The sequence below is a fragment of the Oryctolagus cuniculus genome, chromosome 15, assembly GCF_964237555.1.
Source record: "Oryctolagus cuniculus chromosome 15, mOryCun1.1, whole genome shotgun sequence".
Taxonomy (NCBI): domain Eukaryota; kingdom Metazoa; phylum Chordata; class Mammalia; order Lagomorpha; family Leporidae; genus Oryctolagus; species Oryctolagus cuniculus.
Window position 1 is genome coordinate 86,686,736 of NC_091446.1, and position 12,552 is coordinate 86,699,287.

The window sequence follows — 12,552 nt, forward strand, 5'->3', positions numbered from 1 at the left end:
TATCTAATTGCATTTTGTTTATATTTCCAAAAAGATACAAAGACAACATTCTTAAATAACCTATTTTATAGCATTAGTCTTCTCTTTCATAAAATTATTAATTTTAAGTGTTTAAAAATTAAGCATTTGAGGGAACAGTAGCATGGTGTAGCAGGTAAAGCTGCCGCTTGCAGTGCTGGCATCCCCTATGGGCACTGGTTTGAGTCTTTGCTACTCCACTTCCAATCCAGTTCTCTGGTATAGCCTGTGAAAGCAGCAGAAGATAGCCCAAGTCCTTGAGCCCCTACACCCTTGTGGGAGACCTGGGTAAAGCTGGCTTCTGGCTTTGGATTGGCCCAGGTCCGGCCATTGCAGCCATTTGGGGAGTGAACCAGCAGATGGAGACTTCTCTCTCTCTGCCTCTCTCTAATTCTGCCTTTGAAATAAATAAATTAAATTTTTTTAAAAAAAAAATTAAGCATTTGAGAAGAAATTACAGTAGGTCTGTGATCCCAGATGTAAAAATAGCAGCTCAACTCAGCACATCTTACTTGTTAATATTCTCACATAATATCTCAATAAATTAGAAGTTCATATCAGGAAAACTTTGCAAAGATGTTTCTTTGCCAAGAGACCTAATTCATTTTAGGGCATTTATAATAAATCACAAATTAACATTATTTAAGAGAAAATGATTTTTAAAGTTACTCATCTTAGCAGTATTCAGTGTCAGAGTTAGTATTGTACTGAATAAAGGACATCTGTCACCTATTGTCTATTGAGCCAAAATTAGAGACAGCAACTTTTGCAAAAAGAATTTATTTGTGTGGCCAGCATAGGAGGTAGGGGCTAGTGTTCCAAATCACCTCTCTCCCTCCAGCTCACAAAGGGCTTACCATAGGTACATAAACAGAAGCTGGGATAAATTCAGGCGAGAGCTTGGGCTTTGGGGAATGGCCTTGGTGCACCTCTGTTCTTGCTGTGCCTCTGCCTCTGCCAGTTCTCAGGTGATCTGGTCTTGTGATCTTCAGTATCACATATCTTTCCATTGGCAGGTCTTGCATGCATCTGTCCTGAGGAATTACCTTTTGAAAGAAACAGCAACTTTCTTCTCAATAAACAATTTGCAAGTGGTTACTGATTACAACAGGGTTGAAGAAATTAGTTCCTTTTTCAGCAAGGGAAGGGTCCCTTAATGGGAGAACTGTACTTCTGTATTTTGGAGGACCCTCTTATAAGAATTCTTTGAAAAGCATTATTTAGAAGGCTGGCAATGTGGTGTAGTAGGCTAAGCAGCACCAGCATCCATATGGGCACTGGTTCATGTCCTGGCTGTTCCTCTTTCCAGCTAGCTCTTTGCCATTACTTGAGAAAGCCGTGGAAGATCGCCCAAGTGCTTGGGGCCCTGTACCTGGGTGGGAAACATGGAAAAAGCTCCTGGCTCCTGGCTCCTGGCTCTGGCTCAGCCCAGCTCCAGCCATTGTGACCATCTGGGGAGTGAACCACTAAATGGAAGACCTTTCTCTCTCTTTCTCTCCCTGTCTCTGTAACTCTACCTCTCAAATAAATAAAATAAATCTTAAAAAGGAAAGCATTATTTATTTGTAAGTTCATTGATTCAATAGTTTTTTTTAAAGAATTATTTATTTGAAAGGCAAAGTTACAGAAAGAGGGAGAGGGAGAGAGAGAGAGAGAGTCTTCCATCCTCTGATTCATTCCCCAAATGGCCACAACAGCCAGAGCTGAGCCAAGCCAAAGCCAGGAGCCAGGAGCCTCCGCTTGGTCTCTCATGCGTGTGCAGGGGCCCAAGCACTTAGCCATCTTCCATGGCTTTCCCATGCCATCAGCAAGGAGCTGGATCAGAAGTGGAGCAGCTGGGAATCAAACTGGCGCCTGTATAGGATGCAGGTGGGACAAATGGAGGCTTAATCTACTACACCACAGCACCAGCCCCAAAGCATCTGTCTAGTGTTTTTTCCTGTGCTGAAGCCTTCTGAGGCCTGTACAGGTGAACAAGACAGATTCTCTCATCAACCTGAGAGAGCCCTTTCATACAGAGTGGTAAATAAAGAGGACTGTTTCTGGCAACAAGCACTTCAGGTTCTTGAATGAGGGTAAAGTAACTGAATAACTGGATGACTACTTTACAGTAACTGTAGATAGCACTGGCTACGGAAATGATTTTGAGCAGCCACTTCTGCAAACCGAACTTAAGTGTTGCCATTTATGCAGAGTGGTTGAAAAATAAGCCAGGAGTTTTTAAAAGACATCTGGGCTTTGGTTATTGGAGTCGCATAACAGTCGGCATTTGGAGCAGCACTTGCCACTGCTCATCTCCAACAGAAGTTTAAAGGAAGTGGTGGGAAGGTGTTGTACCGTGGACCTCATTGCTCTGCAGGTCACAACAATATTTAACAATCAAAAATAACAGCAAAATAAGTGGATGGCTGTCGCTCCCCCTCTTCGTGGAGGAACGACACTAAACCCTGCCTAGGCTTCATATCCGAGTCACAGCACCATTATGTCGCTCCCCCTCTTCGTGGAGGAGCAACACAGGACCCTGCGCTGTTCTTTCGTCTGCTCGGCCCTCCCCGGGTTTGCTGCTGGTTCTTCCCGGGTTGGCTACTATCCCTTCCACCTCCGTGGAAGGGCAGTTCCCCCTGGCCACATTCCCCACTTCCGCAGGGGAGCGGCACACCGCCGGCCGGCTCTCTGGGGGCTGCACAGGTGTTCCTTCAGCTAGATGCTCCCCTTAGATGTTCCTGGTGCATGCCGTCTCTCTCCTCCTTTATAGTCCTCCTCCGCCAATCCCAACTCGGCTGCCCACACGCCGAGTACGCTGCTCTCCAATCAGGAGCAAGTCCTACAGTTTATTGGTTGAACTGGAGGCAGCTGTGCGGGAGCTGTTTACTTCTCTCCCAGCGCCATATTGTGGGAGAGCAGATGCATAGAATAAGTCTTAATTCCAGTAACTCAGTCCAGTCCGGATTGCTCCCCACAGATGGCTATCGGTCCAGTGACTGATGAGGCCCAGTTTCTCTGGGTTCACTCCACAGACATGCGTGCTTAGGATTTACATTGCATTTCAAGATTAACTGTTTGGAGTAACGTAGGCTGTGAAACAGGTTATTTTGAAGAAGCTGGATGGAATCCCAGGCTGTGAGATCAGCCCAGTCCAGATTGGTAAATGTACAGAGTGCTAAAGAGATAGCCTGGCACAGAGATAAAATAAGAAGAGTCTATTAGAAACCAGGCCTGGCGATGACGGTTCCCATTGGAATCTGGGAGACTGCCATGCTGCTGAGAGGAGGGGAAGGGTTTTTAAGCTCTCAAATCACATGCTGCACGGCTTATTTCCATGGCCCATGTCCTGGACCTGCTAGCCAATCAGGTTCCAAATCCTACCCTCCCTTTCCCCATCCAATGCAGCTGTAAGCATTTTACAGAAATGAGAAATAAAGGTTGCTTAAGGTCCAGAACTGTATCCTGTTTAATACAATGTCTTCAGCTGTTATCTTCAGCAAGTGGCAGGCAGGTTTGCTGAAGACATGTCCTGGAACAGACCCAAACAAAAACACTTTCTGGAGCCTAAGCCAAAGCTCACAACGTGGGGCTTGGCCCACAACTGGAGGAACTTTGGTGAAGCCCAGGTTACGTTGCAGTAATGGGGTGATTTGATTTTTCTGAGCCTTATCACAAGAGAAGTATCTTTGCTACATGAAAAGACATTTTGATAACCTTTTTTGCAAAACGGAGCAGCTGTTTTTGCAGCTGATTTTGTGTATTCCCTAAACATCTTACTGCCTGAAGATAAGTTTCAGGAGATGCATCCTTTTAGTGAGAAAGAAATCCAGCTTCTAGGGGCCAGGGCTGTGGCATAGTGGGTAAAGCCACCGCCTGTGGTGCTGCGGCATCCCATATGGGTGCCAGTTGGAGTCCTGGCTGCAGCACTTCTGACCCAGCTCTCTGCTGTGGCCTGGGAAAGCAGTGGAAGATGGTCCAAGTGCTTGGGCCCCTGCACCCGCGTGGGAGACCCAGAGGAAGCTCCTGGCTCCTGGCTTCAGAGTGGCCCAGCTCCAGCCGTTGTGGCTAACTCGGGAAATGAACCAGTGGATGGAAGACCTCTCTCTTTCTCTCTGCCTCTCCTCTCTCTGTGTAACTCTGACTTTCAAATAAGTAAAAAAAATCCAGCTTCTCCAACAAGAAACTGAAAAGTTACAGGAAAAGTATAAGAATGAGTTATGTACTAAGGAGGCCCTTCTCGCAGAATTAGAAGAGCAAAACATTGTTCAGGCCAAACTCAGACATTGACTCTGATGAACTTGAAAATGTTGGCAGAGATGGAACTATGATTTTAGGGAGGCTTTGGTATTCCTGGTCCAGAATGCCAGAAAGGTACGGAACGTTACAGATAGTGTGGAAAAGGAAAGCAGAAGAGTGAAGCTAGCTTAAGTTCTCGTGCTGATTAGTTAAAAACCAAGAACCTGTCAAAAAGTGTGGTAAAGAACTTACCCCAATGATTGTTCAAACCAATCATATATCTTATTAGATTTTGCTCACCTAATTATATTCCACATCTTTTTTGATGCAGTCTCCTGAGAGATCTCTGTACTACCTTGAAGATCTTTTCCTTAGAGGCCTCTTACAGGTGGGAAGGGATTCTTGGTTCAATAATAGCACATAAATGAGTATGTGAACTTATGACCAGTCAAAAACACTTGTGAAGTTGTATGTTGGTCATGAGTTCTTTTTTGTGACCTTGATCCTTTTGGCCTATTCTGTAGCTGAGACAGGGTTGTTAAGCAGGTGACTCCTTTGCTAACCACTTGCTACACTGTGCGTCAGCCATCAGCGCTTCCTCTTGCCTGGTGAGGAAATTGATAACTTTTGAAAAAGCAGATAGTGGGGCTGGTCTGTGGTGTAGTGGGGAAAGCACTGCCTACAGGTGAGCGCCGGCTACACCAGGATTTGGTGTAATTAACCATTTATTGGTCCCTGGGAAATGACTGTATGACAGATGTTTTCCAAGATTAAATTTATGTAGGCAACTTTATAAGTAACTCTTCTCCAATTCAAGCTAGTAGAAAAAACAAGCTATTTTAAATTTTTATACCCCTTGAGATTTTCCTTTCTTTTTTAAGATTTATTTTATGTTTTTACTTTGAGAGAGTTACACAGAGAAAGGAGAGGCAGAGAGAGAGAGAGGTCTTCCATCCCATGGTTTACTTCCCAATTGGCTGCAACAGCTGGAACTGTGCCGATCCAAAGCCAGGAGCCAGGAGCTTCTTCTGGGTCTCCCACGCTGGTGCTGGGACTCAAGAGCTAGGGCCATCTTCTGCAATCCCAGGCCATAGCAGAGAGCTGGATCAGAAGTGGAGCAGCCGAGACTCGAACCATTGTCCCTGTGGGATGCTGGTGCTTCAGGCCAGGGCGTTAACCTGCTGCACCAAAGCACCAGCCCCTCCTCTCTTTCTTCACTTCCCCAATTAACTGTTAACTGTCTCCTGTTTCAAGACCTCGGGCCCAGGTTCTCTGTCTCATGCTGTTTCCTACCTGCACATTCAGTTAGTGTAGTACCACAATAACAAATGCAAATAAGGAAACCAAAACTTTCAGATAACTAGAACGACCAACCAGCAGGGCCAAACAAGCCCCAAAGTGTTACTGTTTGTTGATTGCTTCTTTGGCAGTGTTCAGAAGTGATTATCCTGTCTCACTGTCATTCTCTGTCAAAGCTTTATAGAGCTCTTTAAAGTCTCACTATTTGCAAAACCATACAAATCACATGAACATAACATTAGGTTTAAGATACTGCTCTGAAGAAGGCTTGGAGATTTCCCGTTAAGGCAGTAAAGACTTTTATTTTAGAAAATAGCGTCCTGAGGTCTGAAGTAACACTTCAGTCAGCCTGGACAGTGGAGCAGGGCAATTTTAAGCTGATGGCCTGTTTGGATGCACCCATACAACGAAATTGGAAAGCCCTATCTGTAACTGTTGACCCAGATTAGGGGAAATTGCTCATTAAACTACTCACTTAAAATACATTGTTCTGATGGTTTGGAATGTCCCAGGTGGGGTGCTTGTAAAGATTATTGCCAGGGCAATAAAAATTATGCCAGTTTTGTGGTTAGCCATTTGCTTAAAGGATCCTGACACGTAAGTTAACATATAATTATACTATGCAAATACATTAACATAAGTTCACTTTCCATAAAAAAATTTATGGAAATATGCATTTTTGAAAAACTTTTGAAGGCCCTATTTATATTGTATCACTTGATAGGTTTAAAGATATTATGCAATTTTTTTTTAAGATTTATTTATTTGAAAGGCAGAGTTAGAAGGAGACACAAAGACTTTTTTTTTTTTTTTTGACAGGCAGAGTGGACAGTGAGAGAGAGAGAGACAGAGAGAAAGGTCTTCCTTTTTCCGTTGGTTCACCCTCCAACGGCCGCTGTGGCTGGCGCGCTGCGGCCAGCACACCACGCTGATCCGAAGCCAGGAGCCAGGTGCTTCTCCTGGTCTCCCATGCAGGTGCAGGGCCCAAGCACTTGGGCCATCGTCCACTGCACTCCTGGGCCATAGTAGAGAGCTGGACTGGAAGAGGAGCAACCAGGACAGAATCCAGCACCCCGATCGGGACTAGAACCTGGTGTGCCGGCGCCGCAGGTGGAGGATTAGCCTATTGAGACGTGGAGCCAGCCAATTTTTTTCAATTAAAAAAAAAAAATTCAGCCGGCGCCGTGGCTCAATAGGCTAATCCTCCACCTTGCGGCGCCGGCACACCGGGTTCTAGTCCCGGTTGGGGCGCCGGATTCTGTCCCGGTTGCCCCTCTTCCAGGCCAGCTCTCTGCTGTGGCCAGGGAGTGCAGTGGAGGATGGCCCAGGTGCTTGGGCCCTGCACCCCATGGGAGACCAGGAAAAGCACCTGGCTCCTGGCTCCTGCCAGGATCAGCGCGGTGCGCCGGCTGCAGCGGCGGCCATTGGAGGGTGAACCAACGGCAAAGGAAGACCTTTCTCTCTGTCTCTCTCTCTCACTGTCCACTCTGCCTGTCAAAAAAAAAAAAAAAAAAAAATATTACTTATGTATTTGAAAGGCATTTGGGCCGGGGGAGACAGAAATCTTCCATCCTCTGGTTTACACTCCAAATGACCAAAATAGCCAAGGCTGGGCCAAGCTGAAGCTAGGAGCCAGGAACTTCATCTTGGTCTCTCACATGGGTTCAGGGGACCAAGAACTTGGGCCGCCCTCTGCTGCTTTCCCAGGTACATCAGCAGGAGCTGGATTGAAAGTGAAACAGCCAGGATTTGAACAGGTACCCATATGGGATCCCAGCTCTGCAGCACAGCTTAACCCCCCTATTCCACAACACCGGCCCCTCATATCTGAAAATTAAGAATTGCCAGCCGGCGCCATGGCTCACTTGGCTAATCCTCCACCTGTGGCACCGGTACCCCAGGTTCTAGTCCCGGTGGGGCACCAGATTCTGTCCCAGCTGCTCCTCTTCCAGTCCAGCTCTCTGCTGTGGCCTGGGAAGGCAGTGGAGGATGGTCCTAATGCTTGGGCCCTGCACCTGCATGGGAGACCAGGAGGAAGCACCTGGCTCCTGGCTTTGGATCGGTGCAGCGCGTCAGCCGTGGCGGCCATTTGGGGGGTGAACCAACGGAAGGAAGACCTTTCTCTCTGTCTCTCTCACTGTCTCTGTCAAATAAAAAATTTAAAAAAAAGAATTACCACACTATTGAGCTGTTAATTATGAAGTTAAACATGGTGAATTTATTTTTAGATAATCTTAAATTGGTATTTATATTTCCTTTGTAAAATAGTTTATTTATTTTCATCTCCTTGAAAGGCAGAGTGAGCGAAAAGAAATTTTCCAACTACGTGTTCAGTCTCCAAAGCCTGCAACTGCTGTGGCTGAGTCAGGCCATAGCTGGGACCTTGGAATTCCATCTGTGTTTCACATGGCTGAGAAGGGAACAAGAACTTCAGCCAGCATCTGTCATCTCTAAAGTGCATCAGCAGAAATCTGGATCAGAAGCGGAGAAGCTGAGACTGGGGCCACCACACCAGTGTGGGAGACAGGTGTCCCATGTGGTGGTTTAACCTGCTGTACCACTTTTTCTATTTATTTACAATGAAAAATATATCTCACCCTGTTTTGTCCTGCATTAAATTCCCTTCTAATGATAAGTTATGAATGGATGCCCTGGTAAAGAAACTGGTTTTGTTGGGACTGGCGCTGTGGCATAGCAGGTTAAGCCACCGCCTGCAGCGCCATATCCCATATGGGCTCTGGTTTGATCCCCAGCTGTTCTCCTTCCGATTCTGCTTCCTACTAATCTGCCTGGGAAAGCAGCAGAGGATGACCCAAGTGCTTGGGCTCCTGCACCCACATTCAAGACCTGGAGGAGGCTCCTGGTTCCTGGCTTTGATCTAGCTCAGCTCTGGCCATTGCTGTCATTTGGAGAGTAAACCAGTGATGGAAGATCTCTCTGACTCTTCCTCTCTATCTGTAACTCTGACTTTTAATAAAATAAATAATTTTTTAAAAAAGAAATTGATACTATTGAGAAAGTTAGAAATAAAATTGCTTGCCCTACAGTTTTCATTAAAAAGATGTAAATTATATCATGTGAAATTATTATTATTTAGATTCACTTATTTGAGAGGCAGAATTACAGACAGAGAGAGGGAGACAGAGATCTTCTATCCACTGGTTCACTCCCTAAATGGCCACAATGGCCAGAGATGGGCTGATCTAAAGCCAGGAGCCTGGAGCTTCTTCCAAGTCTCCCATGTGGGTGCAGGGGCCCAAGCACCTGGGCCATCCTCCACTGCTTTCCCAGGCAATTAGCAGGGAGTTGGGTCAATAGTGGAGCAGCCAGGACTCAAATCCGCACCCATATGGGATGCCAATGCTACACATGGAGGTTTAACCTACTATGCCACAGTGCCCGGCCCCATGTGAAATTATTTTGACTTGCAATTTTATTTGTGATTTAAATAAATAAATAAGGCCTGCAAATGTATCAAAGGTGCTTTTTAAAAAGATTTATTTATTTAACAGGCAGAATTACAAAGAGAGAAAGATCTTCTATCCATTGGTTTACTATAAGTGGCCACAACAGCTGGGCCTGGCCAGGCAGAAATTAGCAGCCTGGAGCTCCATCTGATCTCCCATGTGGGTGGCAGGGGTCAAAGTAGGTGGGCATCTGTTGCTTTCCCAAGCACATTACCAGGGAGGTGGGTTGAATGTGGAGCACCTGAGGCTTGAACTAGTGCTCGTTGGATGTTGGTTTTACAGGTGAGAGCTGAACCCAGTGTGCCACGACACCGGTCCCTCAAAGATGCTTTTTAATGAGAGTCAAAATACTTTAATTTCTTTCTTAAAGTCTGATGACTTAATTTTCAGTTTTCTGACAAGTCACTGTTCATGAATGTTGAGTCTCAGCTGGGGTTGGTGTTGTACCACCTTGAGGGCACTGCAAATCTGAAGGGCCTTGTCAGTTACGGCTGTAACTGGGGTGCACGCCTGGCACTAGTGCTCATTACAAATAGTGCTCAGGAGAGTCCTGCCTTGCATGAGTTTCTTATTGCTGCTGTCGCCAATTACTGCAAACTGAGTACCTCAAAACAACATATTTATTTCCTATGGTTATATAGGAGCCCAATAGATCTAGATACCATGTGTTTAAAATCAGGATGTGAGCCGGCGCCGCGGCTCACTAGGCTAATCCTCCGCCTAGCGGCGCCGGCACACCGGGTTCTAGTCCCGGTCGGGGCGCCGGATTCTGTCCCGGTTGCCCCTCTTCCAGGCCAGCCCTCTGCTGTGGCCAGGGAGTGCAGTGGAGGATGGCCCAGGTGCTTGGGCCCTGCACCCCATGGGAGACCAGGAAAAGCACCTGGCTCCTGGCTCCTGCCATCGGATCAGCGCGGTGCGCCGGCCACAGCGCGCCGGCCGCGGCGGCCATTGGAGGGTGAACCAACGGCAAAAGGAAGACCTTTCTCTCTGTCTCTCTCTCTCACTGTCCACTCTGCCTGTCAAAAAAATATATATATATATATATAAAAAATAAATCAGGATGTGAGCATGGCCACATTTCATCCTAGAGATTCTACAGGGGAATCTATTCCCTTCCTTAGCCAGCTTCAAAAAGATAGTGAACTTTTTCTTCCTGCCAAGGACCCTTTGTGTGTGTGTGTGTGACAGGCAGAGTTAGACAGTGAGAGTGAGAGAGTGAGACAGAGAGAAAGGTCTTCCTTTTTCCGTTGGTTCATCCCCCAAATGGCTGCCACGGCCAATGCGCTGCGCCGATCCAAAGCCAGGAGCCAGGTGCTTCCTCCTGGTCTCCCATGCGGGTGCAGGGCCCAAGCATTTGAGCCATCCTCCACTGCCTTCCCAGGCCACAGCAGAGAGCTGCACTGGAAGAGGCGCAACCAGGACAGAATCCGGCGCCCCGACCAGGACTAGAACCCGGGTTGCCGGTGCTGCAGGCGGAGGATTAGCCTAGTGAGCTGCGGCGCCACCCCCTTTGGTTATTTTTATTTATTTATTATTTTTTTATTTTTATTTTTTTGACAGGCAGAGTGGACAGTGAGACAGAGAGACAGAGAGAAATGTCTTCCTTTGCCTTTGGTTCACCCTCCAATGGCCGCCGCGGCTGGTGTGCTGCGGCCGGTGCACCGCGCTGATCCGAAGGCAGGAGCCAGGTACTCATCCTGGTCTCCCATGAGGTGCAGGGCCCAAGGACTTGGGCCATCCTCCACTGCACTCCCTAGCCACAGCAGAGAGCTGGCCTGGAAGAGGGGCAACCCGGACAGAATCTGGCGCCCCGACCGGGACTAGAACCTGGTGTGCCGGCGCCGCAAGGCGGAGGATTAGCCTAGTGAGCTGTGGCACCGGCTCCTTTGGTTATTTATAGCATCATTTTTGGACCATACAAAGTTATCAACTTAAAAATTAGCTTGCTACAGATGTATTGAACTTGAAGTCCTGCTCTGTATTTGGGGAGTGAGCCAGCAGATGCAAGATCTGTCTCTCTCCCTCTCTCCCCTTTCAGATAAACAAATTATTTTTTTTTTAAAAAAGATTTGTTTATTTGAAAGGCAGAGTTACAGAGAGAGAGAGACAGACAGATAGATCTTTGATCTGCTGGCTTACTCCCCAAATGGCCCCATTGGCCAGAGCTGGACCAATCCAAAGAGCTTCTCCTGGGTGTCTCACATCGGTGCAGGGGCCCAAGCACTTGGACCATCTTCTGCTACTTTCCCAGGTGCAATAGCAGGGAGCTGGATCAGAGGAGGAGCAGTTGGGCTTCGACCTGCTGCTCATATGGGATGCCAGTGCTGCAGGCGGCAGCTATGCCACAGCACTAGCCCCAGTTCAGTTTTTAACTCAATGTCATTTTTTATCATACTCAGGATTACCTCACTTCATCCACCTATTTTTTAGTTTCTTCCTCAAAGAAAATAAAGTGGCAACATTAAATAGTGAATCAGCTTGACACTGGAGATGCAAACAAGTCAGAGTTACACAGAAAGAGAAGAGGCAGAGGGAGAGATAGAGAGAGGTCTTCCATCCGATGGTTCACTCCCCAATTGGCCACAACTGCTGGAGGTGTGCCAATCCGAAACCAGGAGCCAGGAGCTTCCTCCAGGTCTCCCACGTGGGTGCAGGGGCCAAAGGACTTGGGCCATCTTCCACTGCTTTCCCAGGCCACAACAGAGAGCTGGATTGGAAGTGGAGCAGCCAGGACTCGAACTGGCACACATATGGGATGCCGGCGCTTCAGACCAGGGCATTAACTAGCTGCACCACAGCTCCCTCAAGTATCAGCTATTCTTGTTTCTGATCCAGCTTTGAAAGATGGCCCAAGTGTGTGGGAGAGCTGGATGGAGTTCCTGGTTCCTGGCTTTGGCCCAGCCCTGACCATGCTGTTGTTGCCATTTCTTGTCCATTTTAAATTTCTTCACTGCTGCTGATTAGAAGCCTCTATGTTTCCCAAAGGCGCCATGAGAAGGGATGACAGATATCATACTTAGACACTGTATATATTGTTTTTGTTTTTCCTCTTTCCTATTCTTAAGCTCCACTTAATGCAGTTTTTCTGCTTTTTGAGATAGGGTGCGTTTTGTGAATCCCTTGGCCTCTATAGTAGAATGCAGGATACTACTGCCTAATGTGCTCTTCAGTGTCCAGTATACCATCCCAAAACATATTCTTGGCATTGTGTAACAGTAAACTCAAGATGTTCCTGTACCTTTGGTCAATCACCTCTTGGAACACATAAGTAATGCACCCATTGAATTCAGGCAGGACTCCCCTGGGAGGAGTCTATCAGCATGGCCGGCCTTTGTAATCCTCATGCTGGAATAGTCATCAATAATCTGTTAATCTCTAGTGGACTGGAAATGTGGTGGAGGATCGTTATCTTCTTAAATTGCCCATAGTCAGCTTCTCTGCTATAAGATATAAGTGACAAACATGAAGGCCATGCATTTGCCCTGTAGTCTTGACTGCTTTAGGAAGGAGGACACCACTCTTTTTAGAGGCCCCAACATTTGCTTTA

General features: G+C 46.9%; 1 long non-coding RNA gene and 1 pseudogene across 1 annotated transcript in view; one reads left to right on the forward strand and one right to left on the reverse strand.

Moving 5' to 3' along the window:
* Positions 1–929: 929 nt before the first annotated feature.
* The window catches only part of LOC138845435 (uncharacterized), a 38,651-nt gene continuing 27,028 nt past the window's right edge, over positions 930–12,552 (reverse strand). Inside the window, exon 3 of the long non-coding RNA XR_011382690.1 lies at positions 930–1,064. This is a non-coding gene — a long non-coding RNA (uncharacterized lncRNA). The remainder of the gene's footprint in view (positions 1,065–12,552) is intronic.
* LOC100354212 (protein MIS12 homolog) lies at positions 1,041–4,564 on the forward strand (annotated as a pseudogene).